Below are 27,078 nucleotides of genomic sequence, written 5' to 3'. Positions count from 1 at the left end.
TATACACTCAAGAGAATTGAAAGTATGCCTACTCACAAACTTGAACACGAATGCTCACAAATGGTATAGGAAGCATTTTTCATAATAGGCAAGAAAAAAATAACTCATATGTCCATCCACTAATGAATAAATAAAATGTGGTATATCCATATAATGAAATGTTCTTTAGACATTAAAGGGGATAAAGTACTGCCCCATACTACCATGCAGATGAAACTTCAAGACATTATGCTAAGTCAAAGAAGCCAGTCAGAAGAGGACAAAAATGATTCCATTTATATGGATAAATCTAAAGAAACAGAAAGTAAATTAGAGGTTGCCAGGGGCTGGAGGAAAATGTGTAGTTACTGCTAATGGGTTTCTTTTAAGAGACAAAAATGTTCTAAAATTAGATCTGGTGATAATTATACAACCCAATGTGATACAAAAAACATTGAATTGTATATTTTAAATGAGAAAATTGTATGGCATATGAATTATATCTCAATAAAGATGTTTTTAAAAGCAAATTAAAGAGCATTCTGTGTAGTATAATCCTGCTTTGGTAATAAATAAATATGATTTAAAAAACACAACTGTATACATGAGTCCCTATGTTAGAAGCAGAAAACATTTAATTCCCCAGAATTCTTCTTGAAATGAGCAATATTTTTTTTTTTTTTGAGACAGATTCTCACTACGTTGCCCTTGGTAGAGTGCCGTGGTGTCACAGCTCACAGCAACCTCAAACTCTTGGGCTTAAGTGATTCTCTTGCCTCAGCCTCCCAAGTAGCTGAGACCACAGGTGCCCACCACACGTCTAACTATTTTAGTTGTTGTTGTTGAAGTTTAGCTGGCCCGGGCTGGGTTCGAACCCGCCACCCTTGGTGTATGTGGCTGGTGCCATAACCACTGTGCTATGGGCACCGAGCCAGGAAAAACATTTTAGCAAGCAACTTGCAGAGAACACAAGCCCAAAGCATGCCCCATCAGCAAGATGTAATCCCAAAAGTGCCTTCTAAGGGTGAGAGCTCTCTGTCAGATGCAGGCTGTGTTTGTCAGGGCATGCAACTGGAATAGGGTCCAATGCACTGTGGAACTGTTCTCCATACCAGCAATTGGGAATTTAGGGAGGAGAAGCAAGTAAGACTGAGGGAGAAGCCTCTGCAGTGACACGGCCAAAGGCAGAGCTTGATGCCCTTTGGGGGTTTGGGGATGGTCTCAGTATGACCCCTTTCCTCTGCCTCCTCTGAGAAGGCTTCTGCAAACTCCACGTTGCTCAACAGGGCTCATGTGCCTGTGGATAAATTCTGCAAGAACTCAAAGACATACTAGATTCTGCATGTGAAATGGCGTGGGGGAAAACCACAAATCATACTAAGACTTGGAAGCCGACATCTTGAATATGTCCCTATATAAATGTAGAAAATACTCCAAAAGGATAAATGCTACACCACTGCCACAGATTACCTCTGGGGGTGGGATTGATAGCAAAGAACAAGAAGACTTTTATTTATTTCCTTTATACACTTCAGCCTTGTTTGAATTTATCACAATAAGTGTGAACGATTTTGTCCTTTGAAAAGGTAAAAAAGACTATCAAGGGCAGCCTCTTTCAGAACTCTCCCAGGGAAAAGTGAAACTTAGTAAATGTAGAATATAAGTGTCTTAACACAATAACTAAGAAAATGCCAGGAAGGCTATGTTAACCAGTGTGATGAAAATGTGTCAAACTGTTTATAAAACCAATGTATGGTGCCCCATGATCGCATTAATGTACACAGCTATGATTTAATATTAATAATAAAAAAAGAAGTCTCCCAGAGGAAAAACAAGGACGACTCCTCTGCATTGCAATTAAACTTTGTTCTTCCTGCTATTTCAACAGTTGCCACTTGGGGAGCCCTGGAGAGCAAAGGCTGTGGCACCCCATAACTATCTAGGGAATGAATGAACAGCTAGGTGAGTGAATGAGTAAGTGGGTAAGTTGAACTGCGCCCACAGCAACAATGAATCCTACCAGCCTTTGTTCAAGCTCCCCCTACTGAGACTGGCTAAATGACAAGAGCAGCCATTTGGGGATGCTGGGCCACCCCAAGGTGCCTAAGATTAATTACAACTGACGCCAACAGCTCAGCAGCGTGGATGTGCAAGTCTTAATCACATGCAGAGGATCAGGAAGAATGTTCGTTTGTTCACTCTGACCCCAGAGTCTCCAGTGTTCTTCTTTACCCCTTTTTCTTTTCTTCCTGACACCCCCAGCTCCCTAAAGAAAGCAGGGGACAAAAAGGGAGACGAGAAATACTTCAAACCGCAAAAGAGAAGGGGCTCAGGCTCCAGGGCACTAAGCTACTTCAGCTTTAGACCTCGGATTTCAGGAGGGAAAAAACTGTCTTCTTGTACTTTTAGGAAATGGCTCAGCCAGGAGAGAGAATGGAGATCTGGGTCCTTGCCCAGAGTCAAGATCTGCATTACTAATGCCTCTCAAATCTACCCACCAAGAAGAAATGTTTGTGACAAAGACTGTCCTCCCAGCTGAGCTCAGAAATACTGAAGCTTCCTTTGTCTCTGCAAGGAAGCTGCAGCTACTCAAATTTCAGCTCTTTGGTGTTTGACCATTTGTTTTAGGGGATCTGAGAGATGATCACTCCAATCCATCACTATGTGCGGATAACTAAGAGACCAGGTGAGAAGGGAAAGGAGAATGTTGCATGAGATCAATTGAAAAGCAGACCTAGGTTCAAATCCCAGCTTCACCACTTACCTGCTGTGTGGCCCCGAACACATTGCTTAACTTCTCTGTGCTTTAGTGCCTCCGCTGTTATTTTTGAGTCCTCCTACAACCTGGTTCTTGGAAAATTTTTCCCTCCAAACATTTTTGTCTTGGAATTTAAGTATTACTATCTCTGGGAATTCTCCTCTAAGACACAAAAACCTCTTGAAAAATCTCTAACTCAACCCTGAACATTTGAGAATGGGTCCACTTATCAGAGATAAAGAAACCAGTTGTTTAGCAGGGCCCAGGTAAGTTCTGATTGGCAGAAAGGAAGACAAGGAAGCAAGGGAAAGAAGTTGCTCCCATAGGAAGGGAGAATAAGATTGATACCATGGAGAGTCCTGAGCACATCTCAATTAACAGATAATATAGAGAAACATTTATTGATCCCTTACTAGCTGCCAGGCATCACTCTAAGGGCTTCACAGATTATCCCTTCACATTTACAAAAAAAGAACATTTTACAGATGGTGCAACTGAGACCAGGGAGGGTAAATATTATAACTTAATCCACAGGTCATACCACCAGTAAGGGGGAGAGCCAGCTTGAAATTCCAGAGCCTTCAGTCAACCCCATTGGGCAGCTTACAGTTCTTTGGAGGCACTAGGATCCTTGGATGGTGTTGTGGAGTGGAGGATGGGGCAAAAAGAAGAGGCAAGGTCAGAAAGAAGTCACTGAAAGACAAGCACCAGCACCTCTCCAATTGGCGTGGACTTGCCACACTCTGCAGCTGAGGTCTCCATCAGAAGCACAGGAATCAGCACCCTAGTTTGAGTGGGTCCCTGGCAAAGGCTGGCCCACCTGACACCCTTCCTCCTTCACTCCAGCTCAATGTCCCCAAAACTGTTACCATGGAGACCACCTCTCAGGTGGCCAGAGCTGGGAGCTGGGGCCAAGTGCCGGGAGGCTGAGGGAAAGGGCTGGCCCCAACTGTGGGGCATGATCACAGAAGGCCCCAGGGAGGTAGGGCCTGGGTTTGCCAGATGGCTGGGAGCAAGAGGCCAGCCCATCTTCATGGGATGGGTTCCTCGTTGCCGGGGTCTGCAGGGTTCCCCTCAAAGCACGAAACCTCTACAAGAAAAAAAAAAAAATGCGCAGCAACACAGATTTTCTGTCTTTAATCGTGTTGCACTTTAGCTATTTTTTGCAGTACTTGCCATGTGCCGGATCCTATGCAGGAGGCCTGGATATAATTAAAGGAAGTGCACAGACCAGTGCATAAGTCACCCAATATAAAAAGTATCAGAATCCCGAGGCGGAGCAAGATGGCGGCCGAGTAACAGCTTTCTTGCATCTGGGCACCGTGACTCTGGGGAGATAGAACTCCAGGCATCTCTGGCTGGTGGGATCTGCCTATCATCACCCCTGAGAGGATACAGGGAGTCAGCGAGAGACTTCTGGACCCCAAGAGGAGGACTAAAATGGCAAGTGGTCGCGTGTGTTCAATCCATCTAAACCCACCCGCAACTGTAAGTTCAGTAGCAGCGAGACTGCAAACCAGAAAGGCCTTACCTGTGATCTGTTTTGGTGTCTTTGGACTTGGCATTCAGTTGAATTCCCTTGGGGAGAGCCTGAGCAGGAGTGCGGAGAACTTTGGCCGTTGTCTAGGGCCCCCGTCTGAGCCACTGAGCCAGACAGAGCTAATAGTGTTTGGCTGTGGGTCACAGGGAGCCATTGTGAGCGATCTGCCCCGGCAAGCTCTGCCCTCAGGGTCGCAGAGCTAGAATCGGGTGGGAGCTGGTAACCCAGCGACCAAGTAGTCTAAGGGTGGGGTCTGAGCTGCCTTGCAGCCCTAACCCTCAGGGGCAGAGTGAGACCGGTTTTGGCACACTGGGTAAGTGGATAGCCACTTTAGCAGTGATTCCAGCAACAAGCACTTTCCTGGGAAAGCTTCTGCTCAGCAAGTTTACAAGTTCAAAGTGCCTTTTAAGTGGGCTGAAGAGAGATTTAGGGTGTCTACCTGCTGGGGTTTGAGAAATCAGCAGCCTCCAGTCCTATCAGAACTGTGATTAACATCTCATACCCCAGAAGACCACGTGTTGCCCAGACAATATTCAATAACATATACATACTGCTTTGTTTTTGGTTGTGTTGTCTTTTTTTTTTTTTTGGTTTGGTTGTTTTTTTTGTTTATTTTGATGTTGTTGTTGTTGATGTTGTTTTGTTTTTTAAGTTCAACCTTTTCCATACAGATCCTTTTTCTTTCTCAATTTTTCTAGTTTAATTATAATTTCCCATTGCTGCCTTTTTCAATAAGTAGAACTTCATATTTGCTAGTGTTTCTACCACTATTATTTGGTTTTTCACCCAATTTTATCCCGTAAAGTTTTCTGTTTGCTTGTTTTGGTTTGATTTATAGCATTTTTGTTTTTCCTCTCTACTTGGTGGAGGTGGGGTACTGTGTCTGATCAGGTTAGCAAAGAGCTGCTGACCTCAAGGGAACCACCCAACTGGGCACCCCCAGAAGGTAGGTTTTTTTAAAGTTGCGTCAAAGTACCCTACTGTACACCTATATTGCTCTGTCTCCCTCTTTCTGTGCCTCTCTCCTTTTTGTCAATATTCCTTTTACTCACCCCCCTCTACTTTCTCTATTTTTCTTTTTTTTTCTTATCACTCGGTCCTCCTTTCTTTCATCCCTTTTTTGCTCTTCAACCTTCTCACCCTTCTGGTCCTGTAACCCTTAGTCCCCAGGCAAAAGAACTTAAAGAGCAAGAGGAAGTGAAAGGAAAATTAGGGCAAGGAAACAGATAAAAGAAATCACCCATGAGGAAGAATCAGCAGAAAACTCCAGGCAACATGATGAACCAGTCCAGAACAACCCCACCAAAGGACCATGAGGTAGCTACTGCAGATGATTCCACCTATAAAAAAATGTTAGGAAGGACAGAAAGGGAATTTAGAATACACATGTTGAAAACAATGAAAGAAATGATGGAAACAATGAAGGAAACTGCTAATAAAGTGGAAAACAACCAAAAGGAAATCCAAAAACAGAATCAAATAAGAGATGAATGATATGAAGAATATAAAAAGGATATAGCAGAGCTGAAGGAACCGATACAGTCACTTAGGGAACTTAAAGATGCAATGAAAGTATCAGCAACAGTTTAGACCATGCAGAAGAAAGAATTTCAGAGGTAGAAGACAAAGTTCTTGAGATAACTCAGATAGTAAAAGAGGCAGAAAAGAAGAGAGAGAAAGCAGAACGTTCACTGTCAGAATTATGGGACTTTATGAAGCGTTCCAACATACGAGTCATAGGAATTCCAGAAGGGGAAGAAGAATGCCCCAGAGGAATGGAAGCCATACTAGAGAATATTATAAAAGAAAACTTCCCAAACATCACCAAAGATTCTGACACACTGCCTTCAGAGGGATATCTGACCCCAGGTCACCTCAACTCTAACCGAGCTTCTCCAAGACACATTGTGACGAACCTGCCCAAAGTCAAGACAAAAGAAAAGATTCTGCAAGCTGCCAGGAGTAAGCACCAGTTGACCTACAGGGGCAAATCCATCAGAGTGACCACAGACTTCTCTAATGAAACTTTCCAAGCAAGAAGACAATGGTCATCTACCTTTAATCTACTTAAACAGAACAATTTCCAGCCCAGAATTCTGTACCCTGCTAAGCTAAGCTTAAAAATTGACAGAGAAATCAAATCATTTACAGATATACAAACATTGAGGAAATTCACCACAACAAGACCAGCTCTACAGGAAATACTTCAACCTGTTCTGCACACTGACCACCACAATGGATCAGCAGCCAAGTAAGAACTCAGAAATTAAAGGTCAGAACCTAACCTCCACACTGATGCAAAAGATAAAACTAAGCAATGGAATCTCACAAAATGAGATGAATAGAATACTATCACACTTATCAATTATCTCAATAAATGTTAATGGCTTGAATTCCCCACTGAAGAGACATAGATGGACTGACTGGATTAAAAAACACAAGCCATCCATTTGCTGTCTGCAAGAAACACACCTGGCTTCAAAAGACAAATTAAAGCTCCGACTCAAGGGTTGGAAGACAATTTTTCAGGCAAATGGAATTCAGAAGAAAAGAGGAGTTGCAATCTTATTTTCAGATACATGTGGATTTAAAGCAACTAAAGTCAAAAAAGACAAAGACGGTCACTTTATATTGGTCAAGGGAAAAATACAACAAGAAGATATTTCAATTCTAAATATTTATGCACCCAATTTAAATGCTCCCAGATTCTTGAAACAGACCTTACTCAGTCTGAGCAATATGATATCTGATAATACCATAATCACAGGGGACTTTAACACTCCTCTTACAGAGCTGGACAGATCCTCTAAACAGAAATTAAACAAAGATATAAGAGATTTAAATGAGACCCTAGAACAACTGTGCTTGATAGACGCATATAGAACACTCCACCCCAAAGATAAAGAATATACATTCTTCTCATCACCCCATGGAACATTGTCCAAAATTGATCACATCCTGGGACACAAAACAAATATCAACAGAATCGAAAGAATTGAAATTTTACCTTGTATCTTCTCAGACCATAAGGCACTAAGGGTGGAGCTCAACTCTAACAAAAACTTTCAACCCCACACAAAGGCATGGAAATTAAACAATCTTCCGTTGAATAACAGATGGGTGCAGGAAGAAATAAAACAGGAAATCATTAACTTCCTTGAGCATAACAACAATGAAGACACAAGCTACCAAAACCTGTGGGATACTGCAAAAGCAGTTTTGAGAGGAAAATTCATCGTTTTAGATGCCTACATTCGAAAAACAGAAAGAGAGCGCATCAACAATCTCACAAGCCATCTTATGGAATTGGAAAAAGAAGAACAATCTAAGCCTAAACTCAGTAGAAGAAAAGAAATATCCAAAATCAAATCAGAGATCAATGAAATTGAAAACAAAAGAATCATTCAGAAAATTAATGAAACAAGGAGTTGGGTTTTTTAAAAAAATAAATAAAATAGATAAACCATTGGCCAGACTAACAAGGAATAGAAAAGTAAAATCTCTAGTAACCTCAATCAGAAATGATAAAGGGGAAATAACAACTGATCCCACAGAGATACAAGAGATCATCTCTGAATACTACCAGAAACTCTATGCCCAGAAATTTGACAATGTGAAGGAAATGGATCAATATTTGGAATCACACCCTCTCCCTACACTCAGCCAGGAAGAAATAGAGCTCCTGAACAGACCAATTTCAAGCACTGAGATCAAAAACAATAAAAAATCTTCCAACCAAAAAATGCCCTGGTCCAGATGCCTTCACACCAGAATTCTATCAAACCTTCAAGGAAGAGCTTATTCCTGTACTGCAGAAATTATTCCAAAAAATTGAGGAAGAAGGAATCTTCCCCAACACATTCTATGAAGCAAACATCAACCTGATACCAAAACCAGGAAAAGACCCAAACAAAAAGGAGAATTTCAGACCAATCTCACTCATGAATATAGATGCAAAAATTCTCAACAAAATCCTAGCCAATAGATTACAGCTTATCATCAAAAAAGTCATTCATCATGATCAAGTAGGCTTCATCCCAGGGATGCAAGGCTGGTTTAACATACGCAAGTCCATAAACGTTATCCACCATATTAACAGAGGCAAAAATAAAGATCACATGATCCTCTTAATAGATGCAGAAAAAGCATTTGATAAAATCCAGCATCCTTTTCTAATTAGAACACTGAAGAGTATAGGCATAGGTGGCACATTTCTAAAACTGATTGAAGCTATCTATGACAAACCCACAGCCAATATTTTACTGAATGGAGTAAAACTGAAAGATTTTCCTCTTCCAAACTGGAACCAGACAAGGTTGTCCTCTGTCACCTTTACTATTCAACATAGTGCTGGAAGTTCTAGCCAATACAATTAGGCAAGACAAGGAAATAAAGGGAATCCAAATGGGAGCAGAGGAGGTCAAACTCTCCCTCTATGCTGACAACATGATCTTATACTTAGAGAACCCCAAAGACTCAACCACAAGACTCCTAAAAGTCATCAAAAATTACAGTAACGTTTCAGGATATAAAATCAATGTCCACAAGTCAGTAGCCTTTGTATACACCAATAACAGTCAAGATGAGAAGCTAATTAAGGACACAACTCCCTTCACCATAGTTTCAAAGAAAATGAAATACCTAGGAATATACCTAATGAAGGAGGTGAAGGACCTCTATAAAGAAAATTATGAAATCCTCAGAAAGGAAATAGCAGAGGATATTAACAAATGGAAGAACATACCATGCTCATGGATGGGAAGAATCAACATTGTTAAAATGTCTATACTTCCCAAAGCAATCTACCTATCAATGCCATTCCTATCAAAATACCAACATCGTACTTTCAAATTTGGAAAAAATGATTCTGCGTTTTGTATGGAACCGGAAAAAACCCCGTATAGCTAAGGCAGTTCTTAGTAATAAAAATAAAGCTGGGGGCATCAGCATACCAGATTTTAGGCTGTACTATAAAGCCATAGTGGTCAAAACAGCATGGTACTGGCACAAAAACAGAGACATAGACACTTGGAATCAAAGTGAAAACCAAGAAATGAAACTAACATCTTACAACCACCTAATCTTCGATAAACCAAACAAGAACATACCTTGGGGGAAAGACTCCCTATTCAATAAATGGTGTTGGGAGAACTGGATGTCTACATGTAAAAGACTGAAACTGGACCCACACCTTTCCCCACTCACAAAAATTGATTCAAGATGGATAAAGGACTTAAATTTAAGGCATGAAACAATAAAAATCCTCAAAGAAAGCATAGGAAAAACACTGGAAGATATTGGCCTGGGGAAAGACTTCATGAAGAAGACTGCCATGGCAATTGCAACAACAACAAAAATAAACAAATGGGACTTCATTAAACTGAAAAGCTTCTGTACAGCTAAGGAGACAATAACCAAAGCAAAGAGACAGCCTACACAATGGGAAAGGATATTTGCATATTTTCAATCAGACAAAAGCTTGATAACTAGGATCTATAGAGAACTCAAATTAATCCACATGAAAAAAGCCAACAATCCCATATATCAATGGGCAAGAGACATGAATAGAACTTTCTCTAAAGATGACAGACGAATGGCTAACAAACACATGAAAAAATGTTCATCATCTCTATATATTAGAGAAATGCAAATCAAAACCACCCTGAGATATCATCTAACCCCAGTGAGAATGGCCCACATCACAAAATCTCAAAACTGCAGATGCTGGCGTGGATGTGGAGAGAAGGGAACACTTTTACACTGCTGGTGGGACTGCAAACTAGTACAACCTTTCTGGAAGGAAGTATGGAGAAACCTCAAAGCACTGAAGCTAGACCTCCCATTTGATCCTGCAATCCCATTACTGGACATCTCCCCAGAAGGAAAAAAATCCTTTTATCATAAGGACACTTGTACTAGACTGTTTATTGCAGCTCAACTTACAATCGCCAAAATGTGGAAACAGTCTAAATGTCCACCAACCCAGGAATGGATTAACAAGCTGTGGTATATGTATACCATGGAATACTATTCAGCCATTAAAAAAAAACGGAGACTTTACATCCTTCGTATTAACCTGGATGGAAGTGGAAGACATTATTCTTAGTAAAGCATCACAAGAATGGAGGAGCATGAATCCTATGTACTAAATTTTGATATGAGGACAATTAAAGACAATTAAGGTTATGAGGGGGGGAAAGCAGAAAGAGGGATGGAGGGAGAGGGGTGGGGCCTTGGTGTGTGTCACACTTTATGGGGGCAAGACATGATTGCAAGAGGGACTTCACCTAACAATTGCAATCAGTGTAACCTGGCTTATTGTACCCTCAATGAATCCCCAACAATAAAAAAAAAATAAAAATAAAAATAAAAAAGTATCAGAATCCCAAACAGAGGGTGTGCATTAGTTCAATAAGAAGTTGCTCCCACGTTAGTTTTTATTTTAGTGTTCTTTAACTGTCATGTTTATTTTCATGTTACCATTAATAATGGTAGTATCGATAATACTTAGCAGTTATTCAGCACATACAAGAAGGTTTTTACACCCATCAACCCCTTTTATCTCCACTATCAAGCTATAATGTGGCCATTGTAACCATTATTCCCATTTCACAGATGTGGAAATTGAAGCTCAGAGAGGTTCAGTCACTAGCCCAAGGACAACTTCTACATCTGATGTACTATTAATGTTACTGTTAACATTTCCCAGTTTTGCTATAACAAATTGCTACAAATTTAGGAGCTTAAAACAATCAGCTCTGGAAGTTAGAAGTCCAAAATCAGTAACACTGGCTAAAGTCAAGGTGTCAGGAGAACTAGTTTGTTCTAGAAGCTCTGAGGGGAGAATCCATTTCCTTGCTGCTTCCACCTTCTAGAAGGCTGCAGGCATTCTTTGGCCCCGGCCTCCTCCATGATCTGCAAAGTGCATCACCCTAATTTCTGCTTCTGTCTTCACATCTCCTCTTCACTCTGACTGTTCACGAGAATCCTTGTAACTACATTGGGCCCCCCTGGCTAATCCAGGATAATCTCCCCATCTCAAAATCTTTTACTTAATCACATCCACAAAGTCCCTTTTGCTATGAAAGGTAACAGATTTATGGGTTCCAGGATTAGGTCATGGACATCTTTGGCCATTATTCAGCCAATCACAGCTGTTTAGTGGCAAAGCCAGAATCCAAATCCCTAGATCTGACTACAGAGTCCATCCTGTGAACCACCAGGCAAGAACATCCTTCACACTTCATTCCCAGAGAGGTGAATGCCTAGGGCTCTCCAACCACCACAAGGGAGGAAGGAGAAAGGGAGGGGGGTCTCCTAAAGTCCACTCCTAAAAATCTCGGACAGCCTTTGGAGTCAGACAGTGCTGAGCTTCCATCTCCACATTACTGGTACCAGCACTGTGACCCTGGGCAGGCACCTTGCCCTTTCTAAGTCTCAGTTTCCCCATCTGTAAAATGGGTATGATTAGATCCACCTCACAGAGTTGTTGTGCAGGTTGAATAAGATTACACAGAGAAAGGGCATAATACAGACTCAGTGCAGAGTTGAAGCTCAATAGATAGGAATTCTTGTTATCATCATCATTATCCTTATTATTGAAAAGGTAGAACTTAGTCACCAGCCAGCCCCTCCTGAACAACCCTGCTTATACTTAGATGTACTCTTTGGACTTCACCCTGAATATCTTAGCATTTAAAAAGTAAAACTCGGCCAGGCATGGTGCCTCATGCTTGTAATCCTAGCACTCTGGGAGACTGAGGTGGGTGAATTGCTTGAGCTCACAAGTTCAAGAACAGCCTGAGCAACAGTGAGACATTGTCTCTACTAAAAAAAAAAAAAAAAAAAGAAAGAAAGAAAAAGAAAACCTGAGGCAAAAGGGTCACTTGAGCCCAAGAGTTTGAGGTTGCTATGAGTTATAATGCTACAGCACTCTACCAATGGTGACAAAGTCAGACTCTGCCTCAAAAAAATAAAATAAAGTAAAATAAAATATGGGCTCAGCACCCATAGCACAGTGGTTATGGCGCCAGCCACATACACCAAGGCTGACGGGTCCAAACCCAGCCCAGGCCAGCTAAACAAGACAACTGCAACAGAAAAATAGCCAGGTGTTGAGGCTGCAGGCACCTGTAGTCTCAGCTACTCAGGAGGCTGAGGCAAGAGAATCACTTAAGCCCAAGAGTTTGAGGTTGCTGTGAGCTGTGATGCCACAGCACTCTCCCGAGGGCAACAAAGTGAAACTCTGTCTCAAAAAAAATAGAAATAAATAAATAATAAAATTAAATTAAATTAATAAAAAGAAGAACTTTCTCCTAAGGCCCAGACACTCCTTAAGGAACCTCAGGGATGAACTGTGAGAATCCCAATCAAGGTGAAAAGTTGAACAGAATGAATGTAAGGTGCTAACAACTTCCTGGAGAAAGAACAATTCCCCATGCCCAACCTGTTAAATGGGTATTGGTTCTCAGGAGCAGAGTGCACTTAACCCCAATTACACCAAGGAGCCTTTCAAAAGCCAGATATGTGATGTGGAAAATAAGGCAAGAAGCATCAGGACTTATTTTGGCAGGAAAATGCACTAAAGTCTGTAATTAAAAGCCTCCTGGAGTATTTCCAAATGAATAGCCCACCCCCCGAAGAAATATTTTGACAAGCAGTGCTGAATTATTCAATAGACATTGCTCCTTATTTAAAGGTAAGCGTGGGTTGGCAAGAGGCTGTTTTGTTTCCACTTTATTTCTTCACTGGACTCTTTATAATCTGGATTTCATTACGGTTCCAAGAATGTCACGCTGCAGAGCAGGGGAAATGTGGGAGCGACCACTATGATTCTGGCGGATGTGTCTATATTTGACAAAGGCTTTAGCCGCTAGCCATGAGCACATCCATTTAAATTAAGGAGTGGGAGGGACGGTTATCCCCCCGCAGGCTGCTAATTTCATCCAGGGGACTCTAATTATTTTTTTCCCTTTTATTTTCCTTACTGAAACAATGCTAGTTACGTAAGAGTATTTCTATTGCTAGAACTCAGTAGTGAAGTAAAAAATAACAACAATGATTCACGATCCTCTGGAGAGGATGAATAAGGATCTGGGCAGAGCTAACATTCCCAGATGAGTAGCAAGAATGACTTTCCCAAGGTAGAATTCTTGCACCTTTCCTAAGGAAGTAAAAAGAATCCTTAGCTGGCTGCATCTGATCACAGTGGTAGTTACATGACCGCATTCATCTCTCCAAACTCACAAAACTATAGGGCGGGGCAGCGCCTGTAGCTCAATCAGTAAGGCGCCGGCCCCATATACCGAGGGTGGCGGGTTCAAACTCCGCCCCGGCCCAACTGCAATAAAAAAAAAAAAAAAAATAGCCGGGCGTTGTGGCGGGCCCCTGTAGTCCCAGCTACTCGGGAGGCTGAGACCAGAGAATCCCTTAGGCCCAGGAGTTGGAGGTTGCTGTGAGCTGTGTGAGGCCACAGCACTCTACTGAGGGCCATAAAGTGAGACTTTGTATCTACAAAAAAAAAAAAAAGAAAAACTGATTAACAAGCAAAAAGTAAGAAAGAAAAAGTGCTTGACATCTGCCTGTCACTGGCTCTTGGAAGCATTTTGCTTACTAAAAACTTAATTCTCTAGGGCGGTGCCTGTGGCTCAGTCAGTAAGGCGCCAGCCCCATATACCGAGGATGGCGGGTTCAAACCCGGCCCTGGCCAAACTGCAACCAAAAAAATAGCCGGTGGGCGGCGCCTGTGGCTCAGCAGGTAGGGCGCCGGCCCCATATGCAGAGGGTGGCAGGTTCAAACCCGGCCCCGGCCAAACTGCAACAAAAAAATAGCCGGGCGTTGTGGCGGGCGCCTGTAGTCCCAGCTGCTCGGGAGGCTGAGGCAAGAGAATCGCGTAAGCCCAAGAGTTAGAGGTTGCTGTGAGCTGTGTGATGCCACGGCACTCTACTACCCGAGGGCGGTATAGTGAGACTCTGTCTCTACAAAAAAAAAAAAAAAAAAAATAGCCGGGCGTTGTGGCGGGCGCCTGTAGTCCCAGCTACTCGGGAGGCTGAGGCAAGAGAATCGCTTGAGCCCAGGAGTTGGAGTTTGCTGTGAGCTGTGTGAGGCTGCGGCACTCTACCGAGGGCCATAAAGTGAGACTCTGTCTCTACAAAAAAAAAAAAAAACTTAATTCTCTAATAGCTCATTTACTGAACAAGTATTTCACTGGGCACCTACTATGTTCAAGGCACTGTTTTAAACATGGGGGAAATAGCAATGGATGAGATGACAAAAATCCTTGTCCTCGAAGAATTTACATTCAAGTGGGGAGAAATAAATGGCAAGTAAGAAAGTAAATCCGTAAAACAACTAGAGACAAGCTGAAGTGCTGCGAAGACAATAAAATAAGATAATGGAAAGCACGGAGACTAGGAGAGCTGCTTCTCTAGAGCCGCCAAAGAGGGTTTCTCAAAAGAGTCTGAGAATCAGGAGGAGAAGGAACAGCCAGAAGGAACCACAAATGCAAAGGCCCTGAGGTAGAAACAGAGAGGAGGTGGAACTGAAGAGAGGGATTAGAGAAAGAAGAGATGGGAGAGGTGAGTAGGCTCAGATGCTTCATGAGCTGTTGGAGGAGCCTGAGCAATGGGAGGCAAGGGTACAAATGGGGAACAATTATTCCAGCGGCTCTAGGGACATTTGGGGAGATTCGTTACCTGTTCTGTCACCATGGATACCAGAACCATGTGTCAGATTTGGACTGGGGTTGATTTTCCAGAAAGTGGTCTTGGATATACTTCTGAATGACAGGACTCAAGGTGGCAGGTTGGTCTTTCATTGATTCAACATATAGTAACAGGCGCTGACTCTCGGCATTGAACAGACTGACCAAGCTGTGCCACCGCGCCACGGAGGGGGCAGGAAAGGGGAAGCACAGAGATGTGGGAGCACCAGGGAGGAGCATCCCATGCAAACTGGAGGGGACCGTGGAGGGCTTCTTGGTGAAGGCCAACCGAAGGCTAGGAAGGAGGTGGAGGGGAGAAGAAACAGGATTCCAGAGAGGCAGAATATCATGTGCAAAGGCCCAGAAAACACAGAGGAAACTCAAGGAACAGCAAGCGTGAAGGTAGCAAGGGCCTGGGAGTCACACCGAGAAGCTTAGACTTTATCCCAGGGGTCACAGGAAGGATTTAAACTGCAGGAGAAGTAGATGATCAGATCTGCATGTCAGAAAGAGCGATTGTCTGCAGGTGGGGAAGGGGTTGGCGAGGGGGAGGACGTGAGATGAGGACTTCAGTGGGAGTCTGGTGTAGTCAGGCAGAAGAGGGACAACTGGAGCCCCAGCTAGAAAGGTAGCACTGGGGACAGAGAGAAGAGGGTGGACACGTGAGCCATGGGCAGGGTGGATTCACATGGGATTGTCAGGATGGGGAAAGGTAGGGTCAGGGATAACCCTTGAACTTCTGTTAAATAACTTATAGATCTACCATGGCCAGTGGACAAGAAACAGTCTGTGAGGCCTTGCGGAAGATGGTGTTTATGAAACATTCAGATCTGGCATCATCTGACGATGTAGCTACAAACCACACATGGCTACTTACTGAGTACTTGAAATGTGGCTAGTATGACTAAAGAAATAAATTTTTAATTGTATGTGATTTTAATTTTAATTTTAACTCAGATTTGATTCCATTATTGGGGGAAAATTAAGTATATTTAGGACTTAGTCATGTGAATCTATGTTGCCAATTGTAAATATTACAAAACCCAAATCCAGAGCAAATATTTCTGATGAGAATTTAGCTTCCAAATTAAAATTGCTATAAATATAAAATGCATTCCGGAGTTCAAAGACTCAGTACCCACCCCCCAAAAAAATAAAAAGAATTATGTTTCTTTTTTCAAAGCTTACTATGTCAAGTACTCGGAAATTAACAACCTCTTGCTTTTCCCAAGAAGGTTTGTGTTTCTCAGGTCTTAAGTCCTAGCATCTGAGAAACCAGTTTCCTCAAATATCCTAAGGAGTTAACATCTTGATTGAAAGCAGAAGTTCTTAATTAATGAAACAAATAATTATCTTTGAGAACAGAAGTGTTTCCCCAAAGCACCGTGCACGAATTTGCTAATTTAATTCAATAAATATTTACTAAGAAGCTACCATGGGCAGGACACTACTTAACAATATGTTTTCAGCAACTATAGCTATGTAACAAACCATCCTAAATCTCAGTAATGTCAACCATGGATCATTTCTCTGTCATGCATGTGAGGATCAACTGACCAAAGTTAGGCTCACTGAGAGCTGTCATCCTCTTCCAACCCGTAGTATATCACTTCTTCCTCACTCTTGTGCCAAAGCAAGACATATGGCTGAACCAAAGACAAGGGGTGGGCAAATGTAAGGATGTCCTCAAATTTTTAGTACAGCTTCAAGCTTTAATAAATTTGAAAGTAGGGCAGCACCTGTGGCTCAGTGAGTAGGGCACCAGCCCCATATACAGAGGGTGGTGGGTTCAAACCCGGCCTTGGCCAAACTGCAACAAAAAAATAGCCAGGCCTTGTGACAGGTGCCTGTAGTCTCAGCTACTCAGAAGGCTGAGGCAAGAGAATCGGCTAAGCCCAAGAGCTAGAGGTTGCTGTGAGCTGTGTGATGCCACAGCACTCTACCGAGGACTCTGTCTCTAAAACAACAAAAAAAGAAACTCATAAAAAAATAAATAAATAAACTTCAAAGTATATGGCGGCACCCATAGCTCAATGGGTAGGGCGCCGACCACGTACACCAAGGCTGGTGGGTTCGAACCCAGTCCAGGCCAGCTAAAACAACAATGACAACTGCAACAACAACAACAAAAATAGCTGGGAATTGTGGTGGGCACCTGTAGTCCCAGCTACCTAGGAGGCTGAGGCAAAAGAATCACTTGAGCCCAAGAGTTTGAGGTTGCTGTGAGCTGTGATGTCACAGCACTCTACATGGGGTGACAGCTTGAGACTCTGTCTCAAAAAAAAAAAAACTTGAACGTATTGCAAACTTACCCAACACATCATTGGAAATTTTATTGATTTAATTTTCTTTTATATGTTATAAATTTAGGGTTATAAATCTTGAAGACCATACTTATAATTTTTGGCTTAAGTGTGACCAAAGATGGAAAATGTTGACCGAAACAAGTCTCTGCAAAGTCACATGACCAAGCGAGGGCTTGGAAAGGACAAAGAATTAGGGTCAGTGGTGAAGTTTACCACACAGTGATTACAGAGATGAGTGTGGAAGGGATTTGCACATAAAGACAGACTGCTGAATTGAAGGGGGTGATGGTGGTGTGCGCTACAAAGAAACACAAACAAACAAATACAAAACGTGACTGTGGCATCCATTTCTGAAAATAATCATGAGCCAGGCAGCGTGTTGTTTTCTATGCATCACCTCATTTCCACCCCACTAGGATGCAATGAAGCAGATTTTCATTACCCCCACTTTCCAGATGTGAAAAATGAAGCTCAGAAAGGTGATCTCACCAAGATCACCCAGCATGTGATGGAGATTCAGTCCTAGGTCTGTCTAATTATAAAGCCTGTGCTCAGAACCTCTTGAGTGGATACTGACTTCCTGACATCAAATCTAACAGTGATTCAAAGAAAGAGGGAATCAAAGGTCTTCACAAAAGAGTAGACAGAGTCTCACTCTATTGCCCAGGCTAGAGTGGTATGGCATCCCAGCTCACAGCAACCTCACACTTTTGGGTTCAAGCAATCCTCTTGCTTCAGCCTCCCAAGTAGCTGGAACTGCAGGTGGGATTCCGCAAAAACTGCCACAACACCCGGCTAGGGTTTCTATTTCTGGTAGAGACAGGGTCTTGCTGTGGCTCAGGCTGGTCTTGAACTCCTGAGCTCAAGCAATCTACCCACCTCGGCCTCCCAGAGTGCTAAGATTACAAGCAGTGGCCACCTTTTGTCTGTGGTCCTTGATGCTGATAGACAGAAAAAGAGGAGGAGAAAGGGAAGAATGGAAGATGAAGGAAACAGAATGAATGAACATATAAAGGCAAAGTTTAAGGCACGAGAGAATCTGTGGGGAAGAGCAAGCCATCCAGTTTGGCCACTCTAGAAAGTTAAGACCAGAAAATAGGCTGGGGAGTCTGGATTCAATGCCATGGGCAACAGGGAGCTACTAAAGTTTTCAGAGTAAGAAAATGACTTCAAAGCAAACTGACTTTCTGGTCATCTATAAAATCAACTACCTGATGAGCAAGGAACAGTGTGTTTAAGAGACAAGAGACCAGGCTAAAATCACAGCTAGGCTTTTGGAGGGAAGAGAAATTGGAGATAGAAGCTAAGAGAAATCTGGTTCATAGGTGCTTAAGAATTTCACCAAAAGCCACACTCAGGAAATCTTTTATTTATCAACTCTGTAGGGAGAATAGAAGGAGTTCACATATTCCCTCAGGGACTGCAGAAATTGCCGCCAATCCTTCAGACACTCAAATTCAGGTTGGTGGTTAAAAAGCATTTTTTACAACCGAGTGCTTCTCTTTCTTTTAGCTACACTATTTAATGTGTCTTCAAACTAAGTAAAACTGCAATAACCAGTTCCTTGAGCCAAGTGGAGGAGGAAGAACTCACTGCTCAATTTTTAAAATGCCCTCTTAGATTGCAAAGAAAAAAGGGTGGGGGCAATTATGTACATAAGAATACTGCTCTATCCCAGCATTAAAAAACATTCTGAACAATTCCTCTGGTTTCTATTAATTCTGCACAACTATTATCTAAAATTACTACAGCACACAAAGGCAGGTAGAATGTAATGAATAGTTTTTTTTAATGAGTAGTATGAGTGTGCTGTATAAGCAATCAGAGGGTCGTGAATTGTTGGCGCTGGAAGGAACCTCTGAGATCATGTTTTACAAATAAAAGTATCCCTAGAAGGCCAAGCAACTTCCCTAAGTCACAGGGCGATCTGGAGTCTTGCTTCACAGGGAAGTAGCATCTATAAAGACGGCTGTGTTTAGAAATGTAAGGTGCCTTTGGGCCTTGACTGTCTGCCACCCATTGTACTAAGCGGGTTTTATGTGTGGTGTCATCTTATCTAATCTCCCCTTCATGGGCCTATGAAGTAGGTACTGTTTTTATCCTCATTTTACAAATGAAAACCAAGGCCCTAAGAAGAGAAGTTGCTTGCCCTCACTCTAACCCACAGCTAGTAAGTGGTAAAGGTGGGATTTGAACCCCGAGCTAACACAAACCTATGTTCTTTTCACAAGAGTATATGCAAGTGAAAATATCAGCTTCAAAACCACAAACTCCAGGGCGGCACCTGTGGCTCAGTCGGTAAGGCGCCGGCCCCATATACCGAGGGTGGCGGGTTCAAACCCGGCCCCGGCCAAACTGCAACCAAAAAATAGCCGGGCGTTGTGGCGGGCGCCTGTAGTCCCAGCTGCTCGGGAGGCTGAGGCAAGAGAATCGCTTAAGCCCAGGAGCTGGAGGTTGCTGTGAGCTGTGTGAGGGCACGGCACTCTACCGAGGGCCATAAAGTGAGACTCTGTCTCTACAAAAAAAAAAAAAAAAAAAAAAACACAAACTCCTGTGGGGCTGCCCACTGTAGGAAAACAGAGAGCTGAAGGGAAAGAGGGGGAGAGTACAAAGCACATGTAAGAGAAGAAAGGTACACAAGAGTGGTTGCTCAACACTTAACATGAGTGATACTCGATTACATGAGTATCACTTGCCCCCACTTTTTAAATGGGGTTTTGTGTGCTCGCTTCGGCAGCACATATACCAAAATTGGAACGATACAGAGAAGATTAGCATGGCCCCTGCGCAAGGATGACACGCAAATTCGTGAAGCGTTCCATATTTTTCTGGGCAAGGGATTTGAAGAGAAACTTCTCTGAAGAAGACAGGCGCACGGCCTTCAGACATATGAAAAAATGCTCATCATCTTTAATCATCAGAGAAATGCAAATCAAAACTACTTTGAGATATCATCTAACTCCAAGGAGACTAGCCTATATCACAAAATCTCAAGACCAGAGATGTTGGCGTGGATGTGGAGAAAAGGGAACACTTCTGCACTGCTGGTGGGAATGCAAATTAATACATTCCTTTTGGAAAGATATATGGAGAACACTCAGAGATCTAAAAATAGATCTGCCATTCAATCCTGTAATTCCTCTGCTGGGCATATACCCAGAAGACCAAAAACCACAACATAACAAAGATATTTGTACCAGAATGTTTATTGCAGCCCAATTCATAATAGCTAAGTCATGGAAAAAGCCCAAGTGCCCATCGATCCACGAATGGATTAATAAATTGTGGTATATGTATACCATGGAATACTATGCAGCCTTAAAGAAAGATGGAGACTTTACCTCTTTCATGTTTACATGGATGGAGCTATAACATATTCTTCTTAGTAAAGTATCTCAAGAATGGAAGAAAAAGTACCCAATGTACTCAGCTCTACTATGAAACTAATTTGGGGCTCTCACATGAAAGCTATAACCCAGTTACAACTTAACAATAGGGGGAAGTGGGAAAGGGGAGGGTAGAGGGAGGGGGATCGGTGGGATCACACCTGTGGTGCATCTTACAGGGATATTTGCGAAACTTGGTAGATGTAGAATGTAAAGGTTTTGGCACAGTAACTGAGATAACGCCGGAAAGACTATGTTAACTACTGTGATAAAAATGTGTCAAATGGTCTATGAAGCGAGTGTATGATGCCCCATGATCATATCAATGTATACAGTTATGATTTAATAAAAAATAAATAAATAAATAAATGGGGTTTGTGATAACCAAATGACAGGTTGCATATGAATTACTTTGGGGAGTTATGAAGAGTTATACAAAGGATGAATTAAACAGACCCTTGTCATTATTTCATCCAGAAGTTACCCAACAACCTCAGTAATCTAAGAGATCACGAGGGATCAGGAAGAGAGGAAGGAAGTTCTCAGAACATTCTGAAATATTGTAAAACCCACCTGCTACAGGTGAAACCCCAAATATTCACTCAGAGCCTACTGACCTTGGTTTACACACAATTCACATCAGGAGTTACCAAGTTTCCCAATTCCACAAGAGATTCAAAACTCTGACTTAGAGGAAGAAGAACGCTGCTTCATTATGATGGATGAGACCTGAGCAGATGTAGGAAAAGAGTGGGAAACTCTAAAAGTAAATAAAAAGGCTTACAGCCCGGGGCCATTTAGTGTAAGGGCAAATGGCTTTCCATCCCTTAAGGAGAAATCACAGGACAGTTAAAAGAGAGGAGTGCAGGGAGCCAGCTAGAACTATGGGTAAATTCAGCCTCCACTATTTACAAGCTGCATGAACTTTGGCAGGTTACTGCACCTCTGTGAGTGTGGTGGTTTGAAAATATGTCTACAGGACGGGCAAGTGGCTCACGCCTGTAATCCTAGCACTCAGGGAAGCCAATGCAGGAGGATCCCTTGAGCTCAAGAGTTCAAGACCAGCCTGAGCAAGAGTGAGACCCCCATCTCTACTAAAAGTAGAAAAATTACCCAGGTATTGTGGCAGATGCCTGTAGGCTCAGATACTCGGAGGCTGAGGCAGGAGGATCACGTGAGCCCAGGAGTTTGAGGCTGCTGTGATCTAGGCTGAGGCCACAACATTCTAGCCCAGGTGACAGAATGAGATGCTATCTCAATAAATAAAATAGAATTCCACAGAGAACCCAAACGTATAAGCAAGAAAAGAACAAGTGATCTCATCGCAGGCTGGGCAAGGGACTTGAAGAGAAACAGCCTACAGACATATGAAAAAATGCTCATCATTTTTAATCATCAGAGAAATGCAAATCAAAACTACTGTGAGATATCATCTAACTCCAGTAAGATTAGCCCACATCACAAAATCACAAAACCAGAGATGTTGGCGTGGATGTGGAAAAAAGGGAACACTTCTACACTGCTGGTGGGAATGCAAATTAATACATTCCTTTTGGAAAGATGTTTGGAGAACACTTAGAGATCTAAAAATAGATCTGCCATTCAATCCTATAATTCCTCTACTAGGTATATACCCAGAAGACCAAAAAAAATCACATTATAACAAAGATATTTGTACCAGAATGTTTATTGCAGCCCAATTCATAATTGCTAAGTCATGGAAGAAGCCCAAGTGCCCATCAATCCACGAATGGATTAATAAATTGTAGCATATGTACACCGTGGAATATTATGCAGCCTTAAAGAAAGATGGAGACTTTACCTCTTTCATGTTTACATGGATGGAGCTGGAACATATTCTTCTTAGTAAAGTATCTCAAGAATGGAAGAAAAAGTATCCAATGCACTCAGCCCTACTATGAAACTAATTTATGGCTTTCGTATGAAAGCTATAACCTAGTTATAACCTAAGAATATTGGGAAGGGGGAGAGGGAAGGGAGGAGGGAGGAGGATGGGCAGAGGGAGGGTGATTGGTGGGATTACACCTGCGGTGCATCTTACAAGGGTACATGTGAAACTTAGTAAATGTAGAATGTAAATGTCTTAACACAATAACTAAGAAAATGCCAGGAAGGCTATGTTAACAGTGTGATGAAAATGTGTCAAACAGTCTATAAAACCAGTGTATGGTGCCCCATGATCGCATTAATGTACACAGCTATGATTTAATAAAAATAAATAAAATAATGTCAACAAATTCTTTGATACTCTCCTCTTCAAGAGGTAGAGCCTAATTCTCTTCCCCTTCTGATAAACAGAATAAAGCAGAATTAACAGTGCACAACTTCCCAGTGTAGGTCATAGAAGCCACCGTGGCTTCCATCTCAGTCTTTGCCTCTGAGAGGTTGGATTGCTCTCTCTAGGGGAAACCAGCTGCCATGTTGTAGGTCACCGAAGCAGGGCTAGGGAAAGATCCACGCAGCAAAGAACTGAGGCCTCCAACCAACAGCCATGCAAGTACGTCATCTTGGAAGTAGGTTTTCCAGCCCCAGTCAAGCTTTCAGCTGACAGCAACCCCTCCCATGTTCTGACTACAATCTCATGATAGAACTTCAGGCAGAATCACTTAGCTGAGCCAACTTAAAATACTGAACCTCAGAAACTACATGAGATCATAAATGTGTGTTGTTTTAAGCTGCTACATTTTGAGTTAACTTGTTATATAGTCATAAGTAACTAATACGCGGAGACAGTTTCTCCATCTGTAAAAGGAGAATAACAACTGAGAATAGAGAACATAAATAGAATGTGTAAAATGTCTAGCAAATGCCTGGCATGTGAGGTGAGTCTACGTTAATTTCCTTCCCTACCTTCCCATCAAACACACCTGAGAACTATGCGGATGCTCAGGGTGGATAACTAACTTAGTTAAATTGTTTCTGTAACCTCTTTTAGAAAGCAAAACAATTTTTAAAAGAGAAAGTGACTCTTGCAAGGATTGCCATTAATGTCACCATCAGTAAAACAGACAAGTTTTATCAACACACTAGCAAATTATTAAGAACACACTCCTTCACTTCAAATACATCCAGGTTTCAGCCTTCAGCTCAGGCACCTTACCAACTGTGTACTCTTTTGAAAATCACTGAACTTCTTCTCCGTACCTTACATTCTGCACGTAAATATTGATGACCTCAGTAGTGTATGTTTCAGTCACCCTGAAAGTGTACGTATTTAGAACTTCACTTACCTTGAGGTTTCAAATACAATGGCCCGCTGTCACAGGAAGAAAACCAGAGTTGGTTGCCTGGCAAACGTGTCCCCTTCTGTCATCCTCACCAACCAACAAACACACACACACACATTCAGCTAGGCAGTATGCTGCAGAGAGATATTATATTATATCCCTTCTTCCCTTAAAGAGTGCTTTCGCTACTGTTGGGCTCAGGACACACTACTGTAAAATTTGGCAGCTGGCCTCCCCCTGAGAGAGCAATCCAAGAGAGGGAGAGATGAAGGCCCTTGCCCTTCTCCCCGGAAGCAATCATAAGACCCTCATTCAAGAAGTACTCCCTATACCTAAAGCAGTGGTTCTCAGCCTTCCTAATCCCGCGGTCCTTTAATACAGTTCCTGTGGGTCGCGACCCACAGGTTGAGAACCGCTGACCTAAAGGAAAGGCACATCCTTATCTCTGAAGACATGGGGATGTGAATAAACAGGCCTTATTAAGTCCCCCCCAGTTCATTACCATTACATTATACCACCTTTGTCCAATCGCACTTCTCAGGACTATCCACTTCGTCATCAAACCCAGCATAAAAAATACACAAATGTCCCTGTATCTTTGAGTCTTCATTTTCCAAAGGCTCCTGTGTGACATGTGTATACTTTCTCTTGCGAATCTGTCTTTTGTTACAGGGGCCTCACCCATGAACCTAACATGAGAAGGAAAGGTATTTCTTTTCTCCTGCACTATGATATTCATTTTAGTAAAACTGCATGTTTATAAACATGTTAAGATTGGAGAGAAGGAGCCCCAACTCATGTCATAACTTGTCCTAGTTCGGCCCCTACTAATAGGTTTCTGGGGTGAACAACCCTCTCCCCCAAAAAGAATCATCAAGTGTCTGGGAATGTTTAGAGGTTAAGCCAGGGAGGTGAACAGAGAGCAAAATGCAGGTGGCTAATGCCAGGACTCCTTTAACATGCAAACTGAGAGTTTAGCTGCCAGCAAATTCTGTTTTGAGCCAGGTGGGCTAAGGGCTTTGTTAGCAGGTACTAGGAAGGAATAGAGGTGGGTGGGTGGAGGTGAAGTGTGGATTGGTTAAAGAAGTCAATAAAACCCTCTCCCCAATAGTAAATTACTATTACTTACTTGAGACATATTTTGAAAACCATAAGGGATAATAGATGCCCCCAGGAGCAGATTAAGAAACAAACATCCCCAATATATCTGAGATTATATTTTGTGCACACCTGAACTCTACCCGCCCCATTCTGAAGTAGGTGTCGCCCCCGTCTCCTGCATGTCTTTATACTTCTGCTACTTATTTGTATAAAGGATATCCCTAACTTTATATATAGTCGCTATGCAGTTTTTTTTGTTTGTTTTTTTTGAGCCAGAGCCTCAAGCTGTCGCCCTGGGTAGAGTGCTGTAGCATCATAGCTCACGGCAACCTCCAACTCCTGGGCTTAAGCAATTCTCTTGCCTCAGCCTCTCAAGTACAGGCACCCGCCACAATGCCTGGCTATTTTTTGGTTGTAGTTGTCATTGTTGTTTGGCAGGCCAGGGCTGGATTTGAACCCACCAGCTCTGTTGTATGTGGCTGGCACCTTAGCCACTTGAGCTACAGGCGCCGAGCCCACTCTGCGTATTTTTAAACCTCACAAATAAAATTCCATTGCATCTTTATGCAACTTGCTTTTATTTTCTTGACACGTTTTTGGATTCTCCCATGTTGGTTCATAGAGCCCCGGCTCACTCATTTTCAGTGATATTTTCCTATTGATAGAAACAAATTTATATCTCCTCTCCCAAATATGCTGTGAAAAGATTTATAAAGGGAAACACAATTAAATAGTGAAGGTTCCTGTTTTTCAGAGGTATGTCTAATGAAATGAACCAAACATTTTTCACATCTTCCCCAAAGGGCTGCTGAAAGGGTTAAAGAATATGAAGATAATTATATATATATTTTTTTTAGAAACAGAGTCTCACTCTGTCCCCCTCAGTAGAGTGCTGTAGTGTCACAGCTCACAGCAACCTCCAGCTCTTGGGCTTAGGCAATGATGATAATAATAAAAATAAACATTTATCAAATACTTACAGCCTGCCAGTATCCAGCTAAGAGTTTTGCCTTCATTGTGCTTTAGAGCCTCAAAATAACTTTACCAAAGGTGCAGCTAGTAGCATGCCATTTTACACATGAACAGTGGCTCAGAGAGAGGGGAAGGGACTTACCTGAAGACACTGCATGGAGGAGGTAAGAGTAGCACGGAACTTAGATCACTGTCTCAACATCCTGACTGCTTAACTTTAGACTCTATGATTGAAAAGGACTTAGGGCAGGATCCGGAACTCAACAAATGGTAGTGGTTGTTATCAGTTGTAATGAACTGTTTTTAAGTCAGGCAGGATTATCAGAGCTGGCATTAATTATTCAACTCACCTGGGGAGATGACTCACAGTACCATGTATTTAAATTAAGAGGAGGAAAACAGATGACTGAGTGGATCAACTTTATCCAAAATCTGATTCTAATTATCCCCCCAGGGAGTGCCCTAAATCTGCAAACACTGGGAAATTGCACTGCGGTTCAGAAATACGTATTATGCAATCTCTTATCACCAGGCTCACAGTTCAGAGATAGGAAATAGTGCCCTTACTGAGCATACATCCTATACCAGGCATGAAGCTGAATCCTTATTAACTGTTGAAGCCATTTATCTCAAGTCGCCGGGATAGTTAGTGGTAGACAAAATGTACCTGTTAACCACTACACAACACAGGGAGCAGGAGCAGGACAGCTATGTGCCAAATCTCTCCAACCTTTAGGACAGTTTAGGAAACACTGCATTTAATTTTTTTTAAAGATCAGAAGGAGGGGGAGGAGTGACAGGATGCCACTAATATTTGCTTTATGCATGGTTGTATCTACTGTAGTCCAACAAGCATACATGTACTTTTGCAATCAAAATTTTTAAGTTCCAAAGAACATCCAAAAAATCAGCTGAACCAGTTGAAAAAGGCAACAATATCCCAAGCTATCACTCACCCAATAATTCAGGACATTCCTAAATAAATCCGATTTCTACAAATTCAAATTGCTATGTAGTAGCCTGTGCCCAGGGCCATGGGTAAATTATGCACTGCTTTTTTGCTTTTTTTTAATTTGATTTTTAAT

The 27,078-nt window shown here is 42.2% G+C and overlaps 1 protein-coding gene, 1 non-coding gene and 1 pseudogene across 6 annotated transcripts in view; 2 read left to right on the top strand and 1 right to left on the bottom strand.

Annotated features, from left to right (window-relative positions):
- The window catches only part of RPH3A (rabphilin 3A), a 325,966-nt gene that overhangs the window by 277,006 nt on the left and 21,882 nt on the right, over positions 1-27,078 (bottom strand). The window lies entirely within an intron of this gene.
- Positions 1-27,078, top strand: part of LOC128584393 (histone H3-like) — a 42,435-nt pseudogene that overhangs the window by 10,047 nt on the left and 5,310 nt on the right.
- On the top strand, positions 20,008-20,114 carry LOC128585061 (U6 spliceosomal RNA). Its single transcript, XR_008379810.1, has one exon. It is a non-coding gene; the product is annotated as a U6 spliceosomal RNA (small nuclear RNA).

Source organism: Nycticebus coucang, chromosome 4, assembly GCF_027406575.1.
Source record: "Nycticebus coucang isolate mNycCou1 chromosome 4, mNycCou1.pri, whole genome shotgun sequence".
Classification (NCBI taxonomy): Eukaryota; Metazoa; Chordata; class Mammalia; order Primates; family Lorisidae; genus Nycticebus; species Nycticebus coucang.
The sequence above is the reverse complement of the archived record's forward strand: the minus strand, read 5'-3'. Positions and strand labels throughout refer to the sequence as shown.